Consider the following 24308-nt stretch of genomic DNA (forward strand, 5'->3'; position numbering starts at 1 on the left):
TCCATTCTTGGGTTCCGTGAGTCTCCTGCTGTTTTGTTCCTTCAGGTTTTTCTTTGTTCTTATACTCCACAGATGAGTTGAAATCATTTGATACTTGTCTTTCTCCACCTGGCTTATTTCACTGAGCATAATACCCTCTAGCTCCATCCATGTTGTTGCAAATGGTAAGATTTGTTTTTTTCTTATGGCTGAATAATATTCCATTGTGCATATGTACCACCTCTTCTTTATCCATTCATCTACTGATGGACACTTAGGTTGCTTCCATTTCTTGGCTATTGTAAATAGTGCTGCAATAAACATAGGGGTGCATATGTCTTTTTCAAACTGGGCTTCTGCATTCTTAGGGTAAATTCCTAGGAGTGGAATTCCTGGGTCAAATGGTATTTCTATTTTGAGCATTTTGAGGAACCTCCATACTGCTTTCCACAATGGTTGAACTAATTTACATTCCCACCAGCAGTACAGGAGGGTTCCTCTTTCTCCACATCCTCACCAACATGTTCATTTGTTGTTTGTCTTTTGGATGGCGGTGATCCTTACTGGTGTGAGGTGATATCTCACTGTGGTTTTAATTTGCATTTCTCTGATGATTAGCGATGTGTAGCATCTTTTCATGTGCCTGTTGGCCATCTGAATTTCTTCATTGGAGAAGTGTCTCTTCAGATCCTCTGCCCATTTTTTAATTGGATTATTTGCCTTTATTTCATTCAGGTCAGTGAGCTCCTCTTGTATTTTTTGGAAAATTTTAAGGAGAATGGGTATTATGTATTCTCTCTATGTGTGATAAAATTCAGTGGTGAATCCATCTGGCCCAGAGGTTCTGTTCTTGGGTAGTTTCATGATTACCACTTCAATTTCATTGCTAGTAATTGGTCTGTTTAGATTTTCTGTTTCTTCCTTGGTCAGTCTTGGAAGGTTGTGTTTTTCTAGAAAGTTGTCCATTTCTTCCAGGTTTTCCAGCTTGTTAGCATATAGATTCTCATACTATTCTCTAATAATTCTTTGTATTTGTGTGGGGTCTGTAGTGATTTTTCCTTTTCCGTTTCTGATTCTGTTGATGTGTGTAAATTCTCTTTTTCTCTTAAGTCTGGCGAGGGGCTTTTCTGTTTTATTTTCTCAAAGAACCAGCTCTTGGTTTCATTGATTTTTTCTGTTGTTTTATTCTTCTCAATTTTATTTATTTCTTCTCTGCTCTTTATTATGTCCCTTCTTCTGCTGATTTTGGGCTTCACTTGTTCTTCTTATTCCAGTTTTAATAAATGTGACATTAAACTATTCATTTGCAATTGTTCTTCCTTCTTTAAATAGGCCTGAATTGCTATATACTTTCCTCTTAGAACTGCACGAGATGGAAGTAAGCCTAAGGCTAAATAGCTGTCACCAGAGAAAATAAACCACAGCAAAGAAAGCAGATGAACAAAATACTACCGAATACAAAATAAAATCAACTATCCACAAAATTAGTCAAGGGAAACACAAAGAGTACAGAATAAAACACCTAATGTATAAAGAGAGGAGGAGGAAGAAAAAGAAGCAAGAGAAATAAAGATTCATTAGACTGTATTTATAATAGTGTAATAAGTGAGTTAAGTCAGGTGGTTAGATAGTAAAGAAGCTAATCTTGAACCTTTGGTAACCACAGGTCCAAGCCTGCACTGGCATTAAGTACATATCTATCGATAATCACCCTAAATGTAAATGGTCTGAATGCACCATCAAAAGACACAGAGTAATAGAATGGATAAAAAAGCAAGACCCATCTATATGTTCCCATCAAGACACTAACTTCAAACACAAAGACATACACAGACTAAAAGTGAAGGGATGGAAAAAGATATTTCATGCAAACAATAGGGAGAAAAAGGACCAATTTTAATTTGGTCATTGATCCATTGCTTATTTAGGAGCATGTTGTTAAGCCTCCATGTGTTTGTGAGCCTTTTTGTTTTCTTTGTACAATTTATTTCTAGTTTTATACCTTTGTGATCCAAGAAGTTGGTTGGTAGAATTTCAGTCTTTTTGACTTTACTGAGGCTCTTTCTGTGGCCTAGTATGTGGTCTATTCTGGAAAACATTCCATGTGCACTTGAGAAGAACGTGTATCCTGCTGCTTTTGGGTGTAGAATTCTGTAGATGTCTGTTAGTTCCATCTGTTCTAGTGTGTTGCTAAGTGCCTCTGTGTCCTTACTTATTTTCTGTCTGGTTGATCTGTCCTTTGGAGTGAGTGGTGTGTTGAAGTGTCCTAAAATGAATGCATTGCATTCTATTTCCTCCTTTAATTCTGTTAGTATTTGTTTCACATATGTCAGTGCTCCTATATTGGGTGCATATATATTTATAATGGTTATATCCTCTTTTGGGACTGAGCCCTTTATCATTGTGTAATGTCCTTCTTTATCTCTTGTTACTTTCTTTGTTTTGAAGTCCATTTTGTGTGATACAAGTACTGCGACACCTCCTTTTCCTCCCTATTGTTTGCATGAAATATCTTTTTCCATCCCTTCACTTTTAGTCTGTGTATGTCTTTGTGTTTGAAGTTAGTGTCTTGATGGGAACATATAGATGGGTCTTGCTTTTTTATCCATTCTATTACTCTGTGTCTTTTGATGGTGCATTCAGACCATTTACATTTAGGGTGATTATCGATAGATATGTACTTAATGCCAGTGCAGGCTTGGACTTGTGGTTACCAAAGGTTCAAGATTAGCTTCTTTACTATCTAACCACCTGACTTAACTCACTTATTACACTATTATAAATACAGTCTAATGAATCTTTATTTCTCTTGCTTCTTTTTCTTCCTCCTCCTCTATACATTAGGTGTTTTATTCTGTACTCTTTGTGTTTCCCTTGACTAATTTTGTGGATAGTTGATTTTATTTTGTATTCGGTAGTATTTTGTTCATCTGCTTTCTTTGCTGTGGTTTATTTTCTCTGGTGACAGCTATTTAGCCTTAGGCTTACTTCCATCTCGTGCAGTCCCTTTAAAATACACTGTAGAGATGGTTTCTGGGAGGTAAATTCCCTCAACTTTTGCTTATCTAGGAATTGTTTAATCCCTCCTTTATATTTAAATGATAATCTTGCTGGATACAGTATTCTTGGTTTGACATCCTTCTTTTTCATTGCATTGAGTGTATCATGCCATTCCCTTCTGGCCTGTAAGGTTTCTGCTGAGAAGTCTGATGATAGCCTGAAGAGTTTTCCTTTGTAAGTGATCTTTTTTCTCTCTCTGGCTGGTTGTAATACTCTGTCCTTGTCTTTGATCTTTGCCATTTTAATTATTATGTGTCTTGGTGTTGTCCTCCTTGGGTCCCTTGTGTTGGGAGATCTGTGGACTTCCATAGCCTGAGAGACTATTTCCTTCCCCAGATTGTGCAAGTTTTTAGCAAGTATTTCTTCAAAGACACTTTCTATCCCTTTTTCTCTTCTTCTTGTATCCCTGTAATGTGAATATTGTTCTGTTTGGATTGGTCACACTGTTCTCTTAATATTCTTTCATTCCTCGAGATCCTTTTATCTCTCTCTGCCTCAGCTTCTCTGTATTCCTGTTCTCTGAATTCTATTCCATTAACAGTTTCTTCCACCTCATCTAGTCTGCTCTTAAGTCATTCCATTGTTTGTTTCATATTTGTTATCTCCCTCTGGAATTCATCTCTTAGCTCTTAGATGTTTCTATATAGCTCCATCAGCATGCTTATGATTTTTATTTTGAGTTCTTTCTCAGGAAGATTGGTGATTTCAGTCTCACCATGCCCTCTCTCTGGTGTTTGAGTGATTTTGTACTGAACAAGGTTCTTCTGTCTTTTCATGCTGATGGGAGTGGTTGCTGGTGAGTGGCGTATGTGTCAGCTGGGAAAACAAAGACCCTTCCTGCTTGCTGGTCGCCTTGCCCTTCTCTGCTGCCTGTGCCAGTGAACCACGTGCAGGGGGCCGCCTCTGGGTTAATGCACTGAGCTGCTGCAGATGGGGTAGCCCTCGGGATGACCTAGGGCATTGGCGGGTGTTGGCAGGGAGCAGCATGTGTTCCCTGTGGGAACAAAGCCCCTTTGTGCCTCCGGGACTCTGCGCTGTCTCCACTGTCTGTGCTGGTCCACCGCGCTCAGGGTGCAGCTTCTGGGTTTGGGCTGGGTACATGCGCAGGGAGAAGCCTCTGTGTGGTTTCTGTGAGCGGGGCTGCTCCCCTGCTGTTCCCCAGCAATGCTGGGTCAGCTGGTTTGCTTGCAGTGCCCATGTGGGGTAATGAATGGCATGCTGCTTATTGACAGGAGGGGCTTTGGAGCTGTGGTGCCACCCAGGAGTTAGGGCGCCTGAAGTTCCTTAAAGTTCCCAGCCTCCTGGGCTTCGTGTACCAGGATAATTTTGTCCACCTGTTAAACTCTTGTCCCTTTAAGACTTTTAAAGCACCTGCTTTTCTTTTGTCCCAGGGCAGCCGTCTGTGGCAACCTTTTCACAATCTGTCTCGGATTTTGCTTTTCCATTCCTCTAATATCCAATACACCATGCAATGTGTGTCTGTGCTCCCGTGCAGATTACTAGGGCTGGTTATTTAGCAGTCCTTTGCTTCCACTCCCTCCCCACTCTGATTCTTTTCCTCCCGCTGCTAAGCTGAGGTCGGAGGAGTGCTTGGGTCCCGCAGGGTCACAGCTTTGTATCTTACCCTTTTCCGTGGGATGTTGAGTTCTCACCGATGTAGATGTAGCCTGACTGGTGTACTGTATCTTCTGGTCACTTTTTTAGGAATAGTTGTATTTGTTGTATTTTCAAAATATATATGGTTTTGGGAGATTTCTGCCACCCTGCTCACACCACCATCTTGAGAATCTGTATTTTTTTATTTGATGTAAAAGGTGAGACTTTACAGTTTCTACAGATAAATCCTTATTTATTCAGTAAGGTAATTTGATAACTTTTAATGTGTCTTATAATTTGGCTTTCCAGTTATCTTATCCCTTTGTCTTTGCTTTCCCTTATGGACTGAAAATTAAAATAATTTTTGACAAGATATGAAAACATTTTCTTAAAAAGACTCAGAGGTAAACAGATGTTGTATATAGTGCTATTTGTATATAAATTAATTTATTCAATAACTAATTCAAGGACAATTTGTGCCTATCTGATTTATTTTTGTGATGTTTATAATACCTGAAACCTAGCTGCATACATATTAGGGTCAGTCATAGCATCAAGATTATGGCTCCTTTTATTCATTCTTCTTGTGACCTTATTCCAGTTTCCTTAGCTGTGCTTATATAATTTAGTTATTTAGTATTTATAATCCCTTGAGCAGGTAGGTATAGAATTACTTTACCCTAGTATATTTGAAATACATGATTTATATAACTTACGGATAGTCTTTATACAGAATATTTTAAAAATTATTTTATGTATCTTATATAAAGTGAGTTTAAGAGTATAACAAAACTGAATTAGGAGTTGTAAAACCTAAATTCAAATTTTATTTCTGGTTCTGGGTCACTTGGTGAGACTAAACTATTCTGTATTTGTTTCCTCATCTGTATAATGATAATGTTCATCTTCATTTATTTATTAAATTCCTTTCTGAGCTGTGAATTTCTTCAATTTCTGAATAGAGATGGTAGAGTGTAAACTTTATTACTATTTGATAATTCACTTTTATATCTGTAGGGTTTTTTAATGTGTAAGGGGTACATTTTTATTTGTACTCTAAGTTATGTTGTTAAATTAAAAGAAAGTAGGTTTGGGTGAGGAAAAGAATTTTAAACTGAGTAAAAAGATTCTTTTGAGAGTGAACTACCCTTTCTAGACCCAGAATGGAAGCTTTAGGATTGCCTGGGGAGTTTTCCTCAGTTTATCCCAAGAGATCACTGGAGCCTGTCTTTTCTCAGTACATAGCCAATCACCAAGTCCAAGTGATTGTATCTTCCTGTGATCTCTCTAGTTGGTCGATTTCTGTCCATCTCTGTTGCCACTCTTCAGTGTCATGATCTGTAGCTGGAGTACTACAAAAGCCCCCTAAAGATGTCTTCCATCTTGTTTCTCCCTAATCCATTATCTGAATCCAAACTAACAGTGCAGAGACGTTATGCTTATAGGTCTAAACATGGGCATATTTACTCTTTTTATTGTGAAATTCTGTGATCCTAAGCAAATAAAGTTTCAAACTTTTGCAGGTGAGTACGTTTGTGATAATAAAATAGATTGTCAAATGTGAAATGAAATATAAAACATGATAATCAATTCCAAACCAGAAATTAGTTTTTTATAGGTAAATGCTCTCTCACAACTTTTTTTTGAAACACACATTTAGTGAATTTATTTACTTTTATGCTTGCTTAGTTTAATTTGTAGTAATTTTTCATGTGTCCAAAAGCTGGTTCTTGGAAAAATTTTGAACAAAGTATTAGAAGACATGTCATTATTTACAGGTTTTCTGGAGGCAGAATTTCTGTAGACCTGCTATAACCACGAACTGGGCCCCAGGGATGTCCAGTTGTCATTATATTATGAGATTTTCTTTTTCCTTAAGAGAATTAAATCCCTTTGATATAGACTAAACAGGGTCTCAAGCTGCATTATATCAAGTTTGCCTTATAGTTAAATCCAGCATTGCTTTAGGTAAATATTATCCTAAAAACAAATGAAAATGAGCCTGTAAGTTTTTAGCAGCCTTATTGAAATATAATTCACATATCATACAATTCATACACTTAAAATGTACAATGGAGTGATTTTTAGTAATTCACAAAGCTGTGCAACCATTACTACAATCAGTTTTAGAATGTTTCATACCACTCCATACCCATTTGTCATCATTCCCCATCTGCCACCGAGTCAACCCAGCTATAGACAACCTCTGATCTACTTTCTTTCTCTATAGGTTTGCCTACTCAAGACATTTCATATAAATGGAATCATATAATATGGTCTTTTATGACTGGCTTCTTTCATTTAACATGTTTTCAAGTTCACCTAAGTTGTAGCATGCGACAGTACTTTATTCTTTCCTATGGTTGAATAATGTTCCATTACATAGATATACATTTCATTTATCTATTCATTACCTTATGTGCATTTGGGCTGTATCTATTTTTTGGCTATAATGAATAGTCCTCCTATGAACATTTGCAGACAATTTTCATATGGACATATGTGGGGTTTTTTGGCTCTATATGCCTTGGAGTAGAATTGCTGGGTCATAAGTACTCTATTTTTAACTTTTTGAGGACCTACCAAACTGTTTTCCAAAGTGGCTATGCTGTTTTACATTCCCATCAGCAAATATATGAGGGTTACAATTCTTCTACATCTCTGACACTTGTTAAAATCTGATTTCTTTATTAGCTACAATTTTTTTATATGTAATTTACATGCCATAAAATTCATTGATGTAAAGTATACAATTTACTGATTTTGGTGTATTCACAAAGTTGTACAACCATCACCAGTATTTAATTCTAGAACTTTTTATTTCCCTACAACAAAACCCTGTACCCATTAGCAGCCACTCGCCATTCCTCCCTTCCCCCCCAGCTCCTGGCAACCACTAACCCTTACATTCTGTGTGGTGGGAAGAGACAAGTTCAGATTAAGTGTCTGGTTGCCATAACAACATACTTCAGTTATTTATTTAGTTACCATAGTATCTAAGCATTTGACCTAACAGCTCACCAAGTGGCAGGAAGCCAGAGATAGGCAGCAGATGCAAATTGAGAAAGGAAGACCCTTCCAGATGCTATTCAGTGCCCTGACTTGTTCCTGGGAGGCTTTCACAATGTGGCAGCAGGGAGATGCCAGAGAGAGCATGAGAGCTGGAGGAAAACAAGGGCAGTGCATCTGTGGCCTGGAGTCAGTCAGGCTTGTGAGAAGAGTGAAGACTTTGGTTTTAAATATTGGCTCTGCCTCTCCTATGTATGTGACCTTAGAAAAATAATTCCATTTCCATGAGCCTTTTTTTCCTTGTCTATAGGAGACCTGGTTCTACATGTCTTGCAAAGACTGTCCTTACAGTGAGTAATCCTTTACATAAAGCACTTTGTCATGTGCCCAAGCACTTGGTCACAAGGTGATTTTTGAATGGCGTGGGTAGGAGCAATATTCAGCAAAATTAAGAAAATTAAGTAATTTGATTTTAAGTCCATCTTACCTCTTCTGTTAGGATCTTTCTTATCTCCTGGGAACTTCTTAATACTCTGTTTTCAGGCTTACCTATTCTTGCCCCTCTCGCCTAATATGTATTCCTAAAAACATATTTCCAGTGCCATCCTAGTAGAATTTCTGGTATAACATGCCTGCTGGCATGCTGACTGGTATCTAAAGTAATAGCTGGTAATGCCATAAAGTATGAAACCTCGAGGCATATTTGCATTTTTACATACCTGACTTCAACCACAGTAAAACTTTTATATGTGGCCTCTAAACTGAATTCCTCGTGGAGTCAGTCCAGTAAATTATACACTGGTAGTTCTGGCCAGAATTAAGATTGCTGGGATTGATGTGGGCTTTGATGGATAGAATTGTGCAGACCTTACGTAAGTGCATTCAAATAAAAAAATGTAAAAGCCTGGCTAAACTCCTGTAGGAAGAATGAAGGTACTGGGATTGGTATTTTGGGATTGTAACCCATTCTGTTCATTAAGTAGGTAAAGTGGATAATTTAACTCTTAACAGACTATACACTGAACTTCTGTAACTCCAAAGTCCTGGCTTACCTTATCTCTCCTCCTAGTAGACGTTCTAGCTCTTCTAGACTAAAATTTCTTTGGAAAATTACCTTCTAAAACAGTAGCCTTGTTGGATTCCCCTGAGGAAGGCGCCGCCCCAAATCACTCACCAAAGACGTTTCTTGATGCAACAAGCAAGAGGAATTTATTCAGAAGCCAACTAGTTGGGGTCCAAGTCAGCCCGTTGCAGCGGGTCTCAACGAGGACCCTGAGCACTTACAACTAAGTGGTTATATAGGATTTTCTGAGGCATTCAGCCCTAGAGAATTACTATGGTTACAGATTATTTTATAATAACAAGATAACAATACTACATAGCAAGATAACAATACTACAAAGGCAGTAATTTTTCAAACCTACGATTTCTGGGTTAGTGCCACGTCCTGGGGGTGTAGCAAGGTAGGGTCGGCATTTATGATTAACTAACCGAGAGGTTAGCGCTGCCAGCAGTCATGATTGATTAACTTGTTTTTCCAGAGGAGTTACCTGGTTTCAGTTGTTCCCTCTGAGTCATATATCAGAATGGCTTTTTTGGCTTCAAGATGGCCACTCTTAGGCTAACTTATTTCTCAGGGAGGTTGGGGTCCTACAGCCTCTATTTACTCTTCCCTCATTAAGGAATTAATCAGTAAAGACAAATCATATATCCTCTGAAAGGTAGCTGTTTCCTATGTAAGAATAGAATAAAAGAATTTCTGATTTATATAGATTCAAAAAACTTTAGAATCAGAAGGGACTTAAGCTAACTAGCTAAAATTCTCTTTAAAATTAAAAGCCCCAGTATCAGAAGTGTATTAGGTTTCTATTGCTGCCGTAATAAATTGCCACAAGTTTATTGGCTTAAAACCAACACAGATGTGCCTTACACCTTATAGGTCAGGAATCTGACATGGTCTCACTAGCTAAAATCAAGGTGTCAGTAGGGCTGTATTCCTACATGAGTATTCCAGAGGAGAATCAGCCTCCTTGCCCTTTACAGCTCCTGCCTGAATTCCTCAGCCTGTGGCACCTTTCTCCATCTTCAAAGCCAGCAGATGCCTGTTGAAGTCTTCCACGTTTAAGGACCCTTGTGATTACAGTAGATTTAACCCAGATAATTTAGTATAATCTCCCTTTTTAAAGGTCAACTGATTAGCAAACTTAAATCCATCTGCAACATTAATCCCCCTTTGTGATGTAAAAATGTAGCATATTTATAGGTTCTGGGGAATGGGACATGGATGTCTTTGGGGTCCATTGTTCTTCCTAGCACAAAAAGATTTTATTAGAACAGACTAGATGATGACTTTACATAACAGAAGAATTCTTCCCCTTATAAAATTTTTTCATACATTATTTTGTATAAGCATACAGGGTTACTAAGTCAATAGATAGTGGTTGAGAAATGTATGCCAGGCACTTTTAAACTGTTGCTGATCCTGACTTTGAGTTTTGTATGCTTAAGTATAAGAGTCTCAAGATGGGAATCATGACTGGCACCAAGTAAGCACATGGCTGTGGAAACACATGCTAAGAAGGGTTATGGAAGGCTCTAGGAGGAATCAATATCTAAGCTGAGATAGGACAAATAAGTGCTAACCAAGTGTAGAAGTTGGGGATAACAAGGAGAGGAAGGACATAAGAGATTAGCGGGCATACCATGGACTAAAACCCAGAAAATGAGGAGAGACCGTGGGTTTTGGAACTGTCAGCATGCAGTTTGGCTGGAGCAGAATAAAAGGAAGGATGAATCTAGGGGAAATAGATCAGAGGTAGTGCAACAGGTTAAGGGGCTTTTGTAATAATCAGTGGAGTATTTTTTTGTAAAAAATCCCTTCGTAAAAACAAGGGATGCTGGTGATCTGCACCAACGGAGTAGGCTATGGAGCTGGAAAGAAGTAAGTGAACTCAGAGTTTTTAAAAAGGTAGAATTGACTGGACTGAATCATAGATTAGGTATGAAAAAAAAAGTCTGGGATAATCTCCAGTTGTCTAGTGTATGCCCAGATGCATGTTAATGCCTTTTATTGAAGGTGGGAATACAGGGAGACAAGGAGTACGTCTGGGGAGAAGAGGGCAGAAGGCATTGATTTGAGGTAAGGTGTTTGAGGTCCTTTAGCACCTAAGTGGACATGTGGACAGGCAGTTGGTTTAGATCTCAGGACTGTGATTTTGGCTAAAGATGTAGATTTTAGAAAGCTAGAAAGGATCTTAAAGTTGACATACTTTAACCCTATAAATCTTACAGATGAGGAAGTTAAGGTTTTAATCCAGAAGGAGACTTGCCCTTCTTTGCAGAGGAGAGGGTAAGAATTAGGATGTGAATCCAGGACTCCTGATGAGCCAAATGTGTTTTCTGTGCCACTTCTGCTATGCAGTGAGGTTCTCTTGATAAGATTAATAATAATGATGATGGTGATTCACCAACTTTTATTGAGTTTCTACTGTTGCAAATGTTTGAATCTGACAAGACAGATCTTGCCCTAACCCTATGTACTACTCATGGAGTTTAGGGGGAAGGCAGGCATTAAACAATAACATTACAGGAGTGCAAAATACGTTTAAGTCAGTTCTGAGAGGTGTGCCTTGGGGCAGGAGGGAGCACCACTTGCTTGTAGAATGGATACCAGGTCATTGTGTGTGGACCAGAGAGAAGAATTTGGAGGATGGTGGAGATGAACTTGAAGTATGATCTCCTGGGTGTTCTGACTGCTAAAGAAAGAAAACCCTTTTTTCCAGAAAAACTGGAAAGCTCAGTTAAGGGTTAATAGTTTGGGTTAACATATCACCTACTTTTCAGAATGATCCCAGCTTGATAGCTGGAATGGTGGAATTTCATATTCTCTAGCTCTTTGCAGTAGACCACTCCATTTCAGGACTCCTGGCATGCTGTTCATTGTGAGTGAAAACACAACCATGTAGGGAAAGGGAAGAAGAGAATATAATCAAAAAGCAGAAGACTGAAGAATTTTGCATGGTCTGTGTATTAGTTGTTTTATATATTATTTATCTCATATTACCTATCTATTGTTGCATAACAAATTTCCCCAAAATTGAGCAGCTACAAACAACAAACATTTATTATTTTATGATTCCCTTGTGTCAGGAATCTGGGCATGGCTTAGCTTGGTGCCTCTGTCCCAAGTCTCTCTTGAAGTTGTGGCCAAACTGCTGGCCAGGCCTGCTGTCATCTCAAGGCTATACTGGGCCTGGGGACTGTGCTTTCCAACTCACTCGCATGGCACTTGGCAGGCCTCAGTCCCTCCCCATGTGGCTGACCTCACAATACCTTACTGTGCTTTACAGCAAGGTAGGTAGTTTTCCCCAGGACAAGCAATCCGAGAGAGGGCATTCCAGTTAAAGGCCACACTGTTTTCACAATGTAATTTTCAAAGTGACATCCCATCACTTCTGCCATATTCCATCAGTTAGAACAGGTAACTAAGTCCAGTACATACTTACTGGAAGAAGGTTTTACAAGGACATGAATACAAGAGGCAGGGGTCCCAGGGGCACCACAGAGGCTGCCTACCGCAGCTGGCCTGGCCATGTCTCAGAGTGTGGCAAGCACCCTGAGAGAAGGTAACGGTAGCTCTCGTCACATTATATTTCTCAGAGTGCCTGGTGGAACCCAGGACATATGGTGGTATAGGCAGGACAGTCAGACAGTTTTCTGCTCCTTGCCTAGTTATTTTTTCACGAGTTCAGTCATGCGCTTAAATGTGATGCCTATATAGAAAGGTGATATTTATATTAAAAATTTAAGAAATAATGCACCTCCAAAAATTTCAGTATTAGTACAGTTAAATATATATTAACACAGGCATGAATGAAGACTTTGTCTTAATTTTATTTAAAAATCAAGAATATTTTGTTATTGATCTCATGGAACTCAGCTTAATGGAAGCATAAATTTACGTGGGATGTTTAGGGACTTTGGCTGAGATTCTCAATTCTATACTGTTAAAGTTCAGCTTCCCTATGTTAAATAATTTTCTGATTAGTCTCCTTTTGGGTTTTTTTTTTAACTGCAACTTTTTGCTTGATCATGATTTCTATGAAGAGTGGATATCTTCTTGATTTATTTAAAATAATAGTTTCTAAACATCATTCCTAGAATCAGAGCTATAATTCATTAAAAGTGTTTTTCCCTTATTGTTTTACTTTCCATGAAGTTATTATATACATCTGACTCCCTAATTTTGAAAAAAGCATATAAGTAAACATGTGAAAAATGTAACCACACAAATCAAAAGCAGGTAGAGAGTACAGCTATACAATAGAATCTTATTTGCCAGTAAAAATGAATAAAGCTGATACATACTACAATGTGAAAGCACTTCACAAGTCAAAGAAGGCAGTCACAAAAGGCCACATTTTATATGCTTCCATTGGAATGAGGTGCCCAGAGATAAGTCGGTAGAGACAGGAAGTAGATTTGTGACTGCCTCAGGCTGGGGAAGTTGGCAGAAATAGATTGAGGTGATACTGAAGGGAGTGCATGGCCTCTTTCTCAGTAGTGAAGAGAGTCTAACTGTGATTGTGGGCATGGGTGCACAGCACTGAGTATGCTAGTTGAGCCGTGTGTACACCTTAAGTGGGTGAACTGCGTTTATGTATACTGTATCTCCATAAAACTGTTTCACAACTAGGGGTGGTATTTGGCTTGGTGATAAACAGTTGGGATATAGTCTTCTGTCTTTGCAAAATTTAAAGATTACTGATGTAATGGAATTTGTATTGGAATTACACTGATGTAATAATTAAATGCCATTTAGCATGTTTCTCTGTGTTTTAACTTATTGCAAGTTCAGAGTTAACTCCTAGTTTTCTTAATCTTCCTTATGATTCCACTAATGCAAAGAGAATTTATGGGGTTAGTAGCTTTGGGAGATTATAGAATATTAAGGGGGGTGGCTGTAAGGAAAATCTAGCAATTTGATTTTCTTTATGTAAGATAAATTCTAGCCAAAATAAGCAGACAATGAGAGGCAACAAAGGGCCAGGCAGTTTATTTGAGTGCAATTCCCAGGCGCTGTTCCCCAGTCTACAGAAATGGAGGCTGGGGAAGTCACACTCAGCAGGACAGGTAGCGAGTTTTTAAAGAAGGTTGGGGGAGACAGAGCTTAGATTTACAGTGGCACGAGGATTGGCTAGCCTAAGGCACATTTCTCAGGTTGGGAGGGGGCAGCAGCCAGGGACTTTGGCACGTCATCAGTGTCTGAAATGCTCATTCCTCCCTATAGTGCCTCTAACCTCACATTCCAGCCTTTTGGTCATAATGGGCTACGACTTGATGTGGCTACTTCCGGCTGACAAGGGGCGTCGTAAGTGGGGGAGGTTCTTAGCATGCAGTTACATTGCTCTGACTGCAAACATCTTGCTCTGCCTTTTTTAGAGGCTCTCACTTCACCCTGTTTTAGCCCACAGTTTTCGTCTCATTTTCTCTTGTACAGATAGAGACTAGCTGCTGCTAGGGAAAAGGGGCGACGACTGCTCTGGCTGCTTCATGCTGAGAGGGGGCACAGTAAAGGGAGCAGCTAGGTTTCTATCACTGGTCAGTTGAGAGGACTTCGGAAGGTTGGCGCTTCTATTCTGGAAGAACAAATTTGATGAGATTAAGAATGCATGGGTAAATATGAGAACTAGAAATATGAAGAGTCTAATTGAGAAACATAACCAGGTATCATGGGGAAACTAGAATTCTGGATCGAGGTTACATCTCAATGACTAGTATTAGGATTCAGTATAGATAGGACTGCATTATTGAAACAATACTTTTCTCTAAAATCACCCTCATTTTTATTAGAAATAGCTAGATTAAGAAAATAATTAGAGGGGGTGGAGCCAAGATGGCGGCATGAGTAGAGCAGCGGAAATCTCCTCCCAAAACCACATGTATTTATGAAAATATAACAAAGACAACTCTTCCTACTATAGAGACCAGAGGACACAGGACAACATCCAGATCACATCCACACCTGCGAGAACCCAGGGCCTCGCGAAGTGGGTAAGATACAAGCCCTGGCCCGGCGGGACCCAAGCGCCCCTCCCCCCAGCTCCCGGTGGGAGGAGAGGAGTCGCAGCAGGGAAGGAGAGGGAGCCCAGAACTGCTGAACACCCAGCCGCAGCCATCCGGACCAGAGCGCAGACACAGTGCATGCATGAGCTGCTGATACTAGGGTAACAGGGCAGCAAGACCTATGAGTGGGTCCCTGAGGCCGGCGCCTGAGGACAAAGAAAAATGAGCAACTTTCTTTTTTTAATTATTTAATTTTTTTTTTTTGCAACTGCTTTTTGGAAGTCTTAAAGGGACAGGGACCCCGAAACCGGACAGAACCGTCCCGGGTCACTTAGTCCAGAGGCAGGGAATCTGGGGATCCCTGGGCACTCTAAGCCCCTGGGCAGCAGGGAGCACGGAGGCCCCTCACGGAGATAAATAGCCTCCCAGCCACTCCCCCTCCAACACGGCTCCACCATTTTGGAGCAGCAGACCGAGCCAGGTCACGCGCATAGCAACAGGGGACATAAACTCCATAGCAGCCGGTCAAGAATCAGAAGCCATGTCTGCGCACAACTGCCCAGCACAAGCCACTAGAGGTCGCTGTTCTCCCAGGAGAGGAAGGCCACAAACCAACAAGAAGGGAAGTTCTTCCAGCCATCACTCGTGCCAGCTCTGCAAACTATTTCTCTCACCATGAAAAGGCAAAATTACAGGCAAACCAAGATCACAGAGACAGCACCAGAGAAGAAGACAGACCTAACCAGTCTTCCTGAAAAAGAATTCAAAATAAAAATCATAAACATGCTCATGGAGATACAGAGAAATATGCAAGAGCTAAGGGATGAAGTCCGGAGGGAGATCACAGATGCCAGGAAGGAGATTATAGAAGTGAAACAAACTCTGGAAGGATTTATAAGCAGACTGGATAAAATCCAAGAAGCCATTGATGAAATAGAAACCAGAGAACAGGAATGCATAGAAGCTGACAGAGAGAGAGATAAAAGGATTTCCAGGAATTAAACAATACTAAGAGAACTGTGTGGCCAATCCAAAAGGAACAATATCCATATTATAGGGGTAACAGAAGAAGAAGAGAGAGAAAAAAGGATAGAAAGTGTCTTTGAAGAAATAATTGCTGAAAACTTCCCCAAACTGGGGGAGGAAATAATCGAACAGACCACGGAAATACACGAACTCCCAAAAGAAAGGACCCAAGGAGGACAACACCAAGACACATAATAATTAAAATGGCAAGGATCAAGGACAAGGAAAGAGTTTGAAAGGAAGCTAGAGAGAAAAAAGGTCACCTATAAAGGAAAACCCATCAGGCTATCATCAGACTTCTCGACAGAAACCTTACAGGCCAGAAGAGAATGGCATGATATATTTAATGCAATGAAACAGAAGGGCCTTGAACCAAGGACACTATATCCAGCATGATTATCATTTAAATATGATGGAGGGATTAAACAATTCCCAGACAACCAAAGTTAAGGGAATTTGCCTCCCACAAACCACCTCTACAGGGCATCTTACAGGGACTGCTCTAGATGGGAGCACTCGTAAAAAGAGGACAGAACAAAACACCCAACATATGAAGAATGGACGAGGAGGAATAAGAAGGGAGAGAAGAAAAGAATCTCCAGACAGTGTATATAGCAGCTCAATAAGCGAGCTAAGTTAGGCAGTAAGATACCAAAGAGGCTAACCTTGAACCTTTGGTAACCACGAATTTAAAGCCTGCAATGGCAATAAGTACATATCTTTCAATAGTCACTCTAAATGTAAATGGACTTAATGCACCAATCAGAAGACACAGAGTAATAGAATGGATAAAAAAAGCAAGACCCATCTATATGCTGCTTATAAGAAACTCACCTCAAACCCAAAGACATGCACAGACTAAAAGTCAAGGGATGGAAAAACGTATTTCAGGCAAACAACAGAAAGAAGAAAGCAGGGGTTGCAGTACTAATATCAGACAAAATAGACTTCAAAACAAAAAAAGTAACAAGAGATAAAGAAGGACACTACATAGTGATAAACAGCTCAGTCCAACAAGAGGATATAACCATTCTAAATATATGTGCACCCTACACAGGAGCACCAACATATGTGAAACAAATACTAACAGAACTAAAGGGGGAAATAGACTGCAATACATTCATTTTAGGAGATTTCAACACGCCACTCACCCCAAAGGATAGATCCACCAGGCAGAAAATAAGTAAGGACATGGAGGCACTGAACAACACTGTAGAACAGATGGACCTAATAGACATCTATAGAACCCTACACCCAAAAGCAACAGGATATACATTCTTCTCAAGTGCACATGGACATTCTCCAGAATAGACCACATACTAGCCCACAAAAAGAGCCTCAGTAAATTCCAAAATATTGAAATTCTACCAACCAACTTTTCAGACCACAAAGGTATAAAACTAGAAATAAATTCTACAAAGAAAACAAAAAGGCTCACAAACACATGGAGGCTTAACAACATGCTCCTAAATAATCAATGGATCAACGAACAAATTAAAAGAGAGATCAAGGAATATATGGAAACAAATGACAACAACACCACAAAGCCCCAACTTCTGTGGGATGCAGCAAAAGCAGTCTTAAGAGGTAAGTATATAGCGATCCAGGCACACTTGAAGAAGGAAGAACAATCCCAAATGAATAGTCTAACATCACAATTATCGAGACTGGAAAAAGAAGAACAAATGAAGCCGAAAGTCAGCAGAAGCAGGGACATAATAAAGATCAGAGAAGAAATAAACAAAATTGAGAAGAATAAAACAATAGCAAAAATCAATGAAACCAAGAGCTGGTTCTTTGAGAAAATAAACAAAATAGATAAGCCTCTAGCCAAACTTATTAAGAGAAAAAGAGAATCAACACAAATCAACAGAATCAAAAATGAGAACGGAAAAATCATGACAGATTCCACAGAAATACAAAGAATTATTAAAGACTACTATGAAAACCTATATGCCAACAAGCTGGAAAACCTAGAAGAAATGGACAACTTCCTAGAAAAATACAACATTCCAAGACTGATCAAGGAAGAAACACAAAAGTTAAACAAGCCAATTATGAGCAAAGAAATTGAAATGGTAATCAAAAAACTACCCAAGAACAAAACCCCCGGGCCAGATGGATTTACCTCAGAATTTTATCAGACACACAGAGAAGACATAATACCCATTCTCCTTAAAGTTTTCCAAAAAATAGAAGAGGAGGGAATACTCCCAAACACAGTCTATAAAGCCAACATCACCCTAATACCAAAACCAGGCAAAGATGCCACCAAAAAAAGAAAACTACAGACCAATATCCCTGATGAACATAGATGCAAGAATACTCAACAAAATATTACCAAACCAAATTCAAAAATACATCAAAAGGATCATACACCATGACCAAGTGAGATTCATCCCAAGGATGCAAGGATGGTACAACACTTGAAAATCCATCAACATCATCCACCACATAAACAAAAAGAAAGACAAAAACCACATGATCATCTCCATAGATGCTGAAAAAGCATTTGACAAAATTCAACATCCATTCATGATAAAAACTCCCAGCAAAATGGGAATAGAGGGCAAGTACCTCAACATAATAAAGGCCCTATATGATAAACCCACAGCCAACATCATACTGAACAGCAAGAAGCTGAAAGCTTTTCCTCTGAGATCAGGAACAAGACAGGGATGCCCACTCTCCCCACTGTTATTTAACATAGTACTAGAGGTCCTACCCATGGCAATCAGACAAAAGAAAGAAATACAAGGAATCCAGATTGGTAAAGAAGTCAAACTGTCACTATTTGCAGATGACATGATATTGTACATAAAAAACCCTAAAGACGCCACTCCAAAACTACTAGAACTAATATCGGAATTCAGCAAAGTTGCAGGATACAAAATTAACACACAGAAATCTGTGGCTTTCCTCTACACTAACAATGAACTAATAGAAAGAGAAATCAGGAAAACAACTCTATTCACAATTGCTCAAAAAGAATAAAATACCTAGGAATAAACCTAACCAAAGAAGTGAAAGACCTATACCCTGAAAACTACAAGTCACTCTTAAGAGAAATTAAAGGGGACACTAACAAATGGAAACTCATCCCATGCTCGTGGCTAGGAAGAATCAATATCGTCAAAATGGCTGTCCTGCCCAAAGAAATATACAGATTTGATGCAATCCTTATCAAATTACCAGCAACATTCTTCAACGAACTGGAACAAATAGTTCAAAAATTCATATGGAAACACCAAAGACCCTGAATAGCCAAAGCAATCCTGAGAAAGAAGAATAAAGTAGGGGGGATCTCACTCCCCAACTTCAAGCTCTACTACAAAGCCGCAGTAATCAAGACAGTTTGGTACTGGCACAAGAACAGAGCCACACACCAGTGGAGCAGAATAGAGACTCCAGACGTTAACCCAAACATATATGGTCAATTAATATATTATAATGGAGCCATGGACATACAATGGGGAAATAGCAGTCTCTTCAACAGATGGTGCTGCAAAGCTGGACAGCTACATGTAAGAGAATGAAACTGGATCACTGCCTAACCCCATACACAAAAGTAAATTCGAAATGGATCAAAGACCTGAATGTAAGTCATGAAACTATAAAACTCTTAGAAAAAAACATAGGCAAAATCCTATGAGTGACCTCTTCTTGAACATATCTCCCCGGGCTAGGAAAACAACAGCAAAAATGAACAAGTGGGACTATATTAAGCTGAAAAGCTTCTGTTCAGCAAAACACACCATCAATAGAACTAAAAGGGACCCTACAGTATGGGAGAATATATTTGTAAATGACAGATCTGACAAAGGCTTGACTTCCAAAATATATAAAGAGCTCACATGCCTCAACAAACAAAAAACAAATAATCCAATTAAAAAATGGGCAGAGGAACTGAACAGACAGTTCTCCAGAAAAGAAATACAGATGGCCAACAGACACATGAAAAGATGCTGCACATCGCTTGTCATCAGAGAAATGCAAATTAAAACCACAATGAGGTATCACCTCACACCAGTAAGGATGGCTGCCATCCAAAAGACAAACAACAACAGATGTTGGCGAGGTTGTGGAAAAAGGGGAACTTTCCTACACTGCTGGTGGGAATGTAAATTAGTTCAACCATTGTGGAAAGCATTATGGAGGTTCCTCAAAATGCTCAAAATAGACTTACCATTTGTTCCAGGAATTCCACTCCTAGGAATTTACCCTAAGAATGCAGCAATCAAGTTTGAAAAAGACAGATGCACCCCTATGTTTATAGCAGAACTATTTACAGTAGCCAAGAATTGGAAGCAACCTAAGTGTCCATCAGTAGATGAATGGATAAAGAAGATGTGGTTCTTATACACAATGGAATATTACTCAGCCATAAGAAGAGGGAAAATCCTACCATTTGCAGCAACATGGATGGACCTGGAGGTTATTATGCTCAGTGAAATAAGCCAAGCAGAGAAAGAGAAATACCAAATGATTTCACTCATCTGTGGAGTATAAGAGCAAAGGAAAAACTGAAGGAACAAAACAGCAGCAGAATCACAGACCCCAAGAATGGACTAACAGGTACCAAAGGGAAAGGGACGGGGGAGGATGGGTGGGTAAGAAGGGATAAGGGGGGGAAGAAGAAAGGGGGTATTATGATTAGCATGTGTAGTGGGGGGGTGGGAGAAAGAGGAGGGCTGTTCAACACAGAGAAGACAAGTAGTGATTCTATAGCATTTTGCTATGCTGATGGACAGTGACTGTAAAGGGGTTTGTGGGGGGGACATGGTATAGGCGAGAGCCTAGTAAACATAATATTCTTCATGTAATTGTAGATTAATGATAACAAAAAAAAAAAGCAGTTCCTGTGTGGTGATCTCCAGTAACTTCTTCACAGTGGTATAAAGGGCATATCAAAGTTGGGCAAAGGGTTTGTTTGTGTTTATACAGAGGATCAAAGCCTAATTTGGCTACTCAGAAAATGAATTAAGATACGATATGAAGAAGAACTTCCAACATCAACATTCTCTGGAAGAGTCATTCCAGAAGATGATCATCAAAAAACATCAACAAAGATCCTGGCGCTGTTGCAGTTGTAGCTGCATTCATCCCACTGGTTCCTGGACTTGCCATTGGAATGAAGAAGGAGATATCTAAGCTGTCCTGTGCATACAGTAAAACAAATTTGACTGGATCTCTACTGTCAGAACTCAACCAAGAACTAGGAGAAGTGCAAGTTGCAGCACTCCAAAATCTTGCGACTATAGACTATCTACTGTTAAAAGAACATATGGGATGTGAACAGTTCCCAGGAATGTGTTGTTTTAATTTGTCTGAATTTTCTCAAACTATTCAAATTCAGTTAGACAATATCCATCATATCATTGATAAGTTTTCACAAATGCCTAGGGTGCCTAACTGGTTTTTTTGGTTTCACTGGAGATGGCCTGTAATTGTAGGTCTGCTTTGGTTATGTAGCTGTATTCCTATTATGTTAATGTGTGTACGCAATTTAATTAGTAGTTTAAAACCCATAGATGCTTATGTTACTCTACAAGAACATATGTCAAAGAAATAATCAATCTTCCCATGTTTTCTTCCATCTTCTACTTCTATAGCTTTTCTTCTTCCTTCCTAATTACAACTCTTAAGTAGAATTCGTGCCTCATATTGAAATTACCGAGTATCATAATTCTTCCAAGTGGTAAAGATACCTCAAGACAAATGCTGGGCATAGAAGCCACAGGGCATAAATCTGCAAAGAAGTAGAAAGCTAACCTTTTCAAAGAATATTGCTTCTCTCTCACTTACCAACTTTATATTTCCCTGTATGGCCCTGGAAGATGACTGTTTAGCCAGAGACAGGTAAGAATCCTCAAGGGAGGTACAACCTAAGACAGGCACGGTCACAGGGGGGCCATCAGGTGAGAAATTGGGGATCAACAGAGGTGAGCCTCAGAACCTCACGCCCCCTGTTTTGAGAGAAATCTTCTGCATCTGTGGATGTTTTGTTGCCCCTGTCTAGCTTGGATTTATACTTAGTCTATAGGCACACACCTGATCATCTACAGTTGCCCTCTTATAGCACTAAACTATGTTTTCTACCTTTATCTTGCATCTACCTACCACTTCAGCATTTTATTAAAAGTATTAATAAGAGTAATAAGAATAAGAATAATAAGGGAGAAATGTGGGATTCACATATAAATCAAGTATAAAAATCAAACGAATATTCATATTTGACCTGATTGTTTATAGTTCATGATGCATGATCAAAACCGAAAGTTTCTGTGATGACTCCCCTTGCACTGTTCACCATGTAAGAACTTATTCACTATGTAAGAATTTGTTCACCATGTAAGAACTTGTTCATTATACTTCAGAAGATTGGAGACTGTTGAGAGTTGGGCTTGGGGTTGATTAATTATTGTGCATTGAGTGCCCTATACAGAATTTTATTGTTGTTAAAAACCATTTGATCAATAAATATGAGAGATGCCCTCTCAAAAAAAAAAAGATTCCCACAAACAGGGTACGATTTGGAAAACCAAAGATAAACTTACTATGAACATTAAAAATAAATTTCCAAAAAAGAAAAAAAAATGGAAATAATTAACAGTTGGCTTGATTATTTGCATAAGTGTAGCAATTAGAGTAATTGATTACATGGGATTTTTAAAATGTGCTTTGATGGAACTTTCTGTAAGGAATTTCAGATTGAACTTTTAAGGGCTTCTTGAGGTCAAAAAGCCAAGCCAGACTTGCCAGCAGGTTGTGCCTGCAGTACCTGTACATTTTGGGTGAATTCTTCTCTTTTTGAGGTTTCTAAGACATTTCTGAGGTTCCTGTACTTGCCAGGAAGTGACCTTCTTTACTCACCTGGTAAGGCTGCTGGGAACTCTGTAAGCAAGCTACCAGGCTAATTCTTCTATGGGGCTTTGTTGGCTTTATAAAGTCAATCTTAGTTCTTTAAAGCTGTCTGTTCATATCTGAGTTTACACACATGTCTCTTAAGTATGATGTTCCAGTCAAAGCCTTGGTAATATAACCAGTGTTTTTAATTGGTCCTCTTACACGGAAAGTAGATTCTTATTGAACTTGTGCAAATAAACATACTGCCATGAAATATAAAAATAGTCACTGAGAGTTTTGAAATTCTGGAGGGATTAGGTAGAAAGATAAAGTTTCCATTCTGCTTATAAAGGCAGTCATTTACTAAACTGTTGTCAGCTTAAGAGAAAAAGCTTGAAACACATTATCAACAACATTTGAAAAAAAAGCCACAAAATCATCTTCCTTAGTTTACTTAATCCTATGTAACTAATATCTGTTTTGCTGAAATCTAGTTTTTTACTAGTTTAGGAATAATAAAACAGTGAGTATAGATGACAAAAGACTTACAAATGACCATGGTTAAAGATCTGATGAAAGCTTACTGTAAGACAGTTGTCATAAGGAAATTTGGATATTTCTGTAACACAAAACATTCAGTAACAAAGGTTAGCATCATTCCCTGTGACAGTGCCTTCTAGGTAATTAAGCAGGTAAATAAGCCAAATTAGCCAAATATTTTCCTCAATGAGAAAAAATTCCTCTGACATGTTCCAGGGGCCCTCTGGAAAATATCAGAGTGAACTAGATGTAAAAAGCAATTTTTTGAATTTGATTTTGGGAAGCTTTTAAAAGTTTTAAGGCACTTGCTTAAATAGGTACTCACATTAGACAAAGCTACACTTTAAGCATTTTTCTTTGAAAGATTTAACAGATACCATCAACTTAAATGACTTTAGGTAAACCTAGGCAGCTGATAACCATAAGGACACGTCTATTCAGTTCAACTTAAATTAGCATTAATGCTTAATATCTTCTATTAGAATTTTCTAGAAATTTTAGAATGCCCAATTTTCACAAGCGCTTGTCTCTAAATCAATTTTTATTAATACCATCCGGAGGTAGGAAAATATTTTTCATTTACACACTTAGACACACAAACATACAAATTGAGACATAACGACTACAGTTAGCAACACTCTTCATATAAAAACATATACACAGACAGACAAACTGATATAAAGATTTGAGTTACTGATATTTAATTGCTTTCTTTCTTTTTTAGCTTCTTGTCCATGGCTTCTGGAACCGGAGGGTGAGAGGAGCTGTTCCAGTGGGGGAAGAGGGTAGTGAAGGTGGAAGGAGAGGGGGAGGGGGTGCTGCAGCCACCAGAAGAGGAGAGGAGCAGGAAGGCAGCATGGCTGGGAACAAAGGACCTGAATATGGTAGCGACGCGGGGGAGGACACAGAACTTAAAGATGGTGGCGGAGAGGGGTGAGGGTAGTGAGCTGAGAGAGGTGGGAGACTAACGTCCTCCAGTGGTTCTGAAAAGGAAGAAGGACTGGGCAGAGTAAGGGGCTGACAATCTTTAACTGGAGATCGGGCCAGGAGAACATGAGGCATTGAACACTTAACAAAAATGTCTGGGTGGGAGCGCAAAGTCCAAAAAACCTGCACATATGGGATTTCACTCCACTCTCCGCTTCAGTGGCAATAATTAGTCAAGTCGGTGAGGAGGCCAAAACTGC

General features: G+C 39.1%; 1 protein-coding gene across 9 annotated transcripts in view; it reads left to right on the forward strand.

Moving 5' to 3' along the window:
* CNST (consortin, connexin sorting protein) overlaps window positions 1-24308 on the forward strand; it is a 125499-nt gene that overhangs the window by 34509 nt on the left and 66682 nt on the right. The window contains exon 1 of one of the 9 annotated variants that reach the window (XM_073216725.1): window positions 75-164. The exons of the other annotated variants lie outside the window; for them this stretch is intronic. The gene's annotated coding sequence lies outside the window, so the exon portion shown is untranslated. Of the gene's footprint in view, window positions 1-74; window positions 165-24308 lie in introns of those variants that run through there. 9 annotated transcript variants of the gene reach the window in all.

The sequence above is a fragment of the Manis javanica genome, chromosome 11, assembly GCF_040802235.1.
Source record: "Manis javanica isolate MJ-LG chromosome 11, MJ_LKY, whole genome shotgun sequence".
In the NCBI taxonomy this organism is placed as follows: Eukaryota; Metazoa; Chordata; class Mammalia; order Pholidota; family Manidae; genus Manis; species Manis javanica.